We start from the raw sequence: 1,813 nt of genomic DNA, 5'->3' as shown, positions 1-1,813 counted from the left end.
GACTACTGGCATCTGGTGCATAGAGGCCAGGGATTCTGCTAAAATATCCCACAAATGCAGAGAGTAACTACGTACAATTTTTGTTTAAAAAAAAGCATCCAGTCCAAAGTGTCTGCAGTGCCAAGGCTGAGAAACCCTAGGTATATACATGCTCATCACAGCTTTTAATCATCATATCTAAATCGGAATTATCTTAACTCAACAAAATAGCCACTCATTCAGGCACAATGAATAGTCTCTTTCACCAGACTCTCCAATTTTAAAATAACATGGAGGAAACTTTAGTTATACAGAATTTGACCAACCTTATAGAAAAGCCAAAGGATGGTCACACTACCATACAATTGCACTCATTTTGCATGCTAGTAAGGTTATCCTCAAAATCCTTCAAGTTAGGCTTCAACAGTATATGAACCGAGAACTTGCAGATATACAAGCTGGGTTTAGAAAAGGCAGAGGAACCAGAGATCAAATTGCCAACATTCACTGGATCATAGAGAAAGCAAGGGAATTCCAGAAAAACATCTGCTTCTTCTTCCTTGACTATGTGAAATCCTTGACTGTATGGATCACAACAAACTGTGGAAAATTCTTAGAGATGGGAATACCAGACCACTTTACCTGCCTCCTGAGAAACCTGTATGCTGGTCAAGAAGCAATAGATGGAACCATACATGGAACAACTGACTGGTTCAAAACTGGGAAAGGAGTATGACAAGGCTGTATATTGTCACCCTGTTAATTTAACTTATGTGAAGAGTACATCATGCAAAATGCTGGGCTGGGTGAATCAACAAACTGAAATCAAGACTGCCAGGAGAAATATCAACAACCTCAGATATGCAGATGACACCAATCTAATGGCAGAAAGTGAAGAGGAACAAAAGAGCCAGTTGATAAAGATGAAAGAGGAGAGTGAAAAAACTGGCTTAAAACTCAGCATTTAAACAATGAAGTTCATAGCATCTGGTCCCATCACTTCATAGCAAATAGATGGGAAAAAGTGGAAGCAGTGAGATTTTATTTTCTCAGGCTCCAAAATCACTGTGGACAGTGATTTCAGCCATGACATTAAAAGATGCTTGCTTTTCAGAAGAAAGCTATGACAAACCTAGACAGTGTATTCAAAAGCAGAGACATTACTTTGCCAACAAAGGTCCGTATAGTCAAAGCTATGATTTTTTTCCAGTCATCATGTATGGATGGACTGTGAAGAAGGCTGAGCACTGAAGAATTGATGCTTTTGAATTGTGGTGCTGGAGGAGACTCTTGAGAGTCTCTTGGACAGCAAGGGAGATCAAACCAGTTAATCCTAAAGGAAATCAACCCTGAATATTCAGCCAGAGGGACTGATGCTTAAGCTGAAGCTCCAATACTTTGACCACGTGATGTGAAGAGCCAACTCATTGGAAAAGACCCTGATGCTGGGAGATGTTGAAGGCAAAAGGAAAAGGGGATGACAGAGGATGAGATGGTTAGATAGCATCACTGACAAAACAGACATGAATTTGAGTAAACTCCGGGAGATAATGAAGGACAAGGGAGCCTGCCATGCTGCAGTCCACGGGGTCACAGAGTCAGAGATGAGTTAGTGAATGAACAACAACAATAGAAATGCCTCCAATGTTGTGTTAGTTTCTGCTGTACAAAGAAGTGAGTCAGACATAAATCATACCCAATAATAAAATTAATGAAAAGTTCAGTTCAGTTCAGTTGCTCAGTCGTGTCCGACTCTTTGCGACCCCATGAATCACAGCATGCCAGGCCTCCCTGTCCATCACCAACTCCTGGACTTCACCCAGACTCACGTCCA

This window comes from Bison bison, unplaced genomic scaffold (genome assembly GCF_000754665.1).
Source record: "Bison bison bison isolate TAMUID 2011002044 unplaced genomic scaffold, Bison_UMD1.0 scf7180017864498, whole genome shotgun sequence".
NCBI lineage: Eukaryota > Metazoa > Chordata > Mammalia > Artiodactyla > Bovidae > Bison > Bison bison.
The sequence above is the reverse complement of the archived record's forward strand: the minus strand, read 5'-3'. Positions refer to the sequence as shown.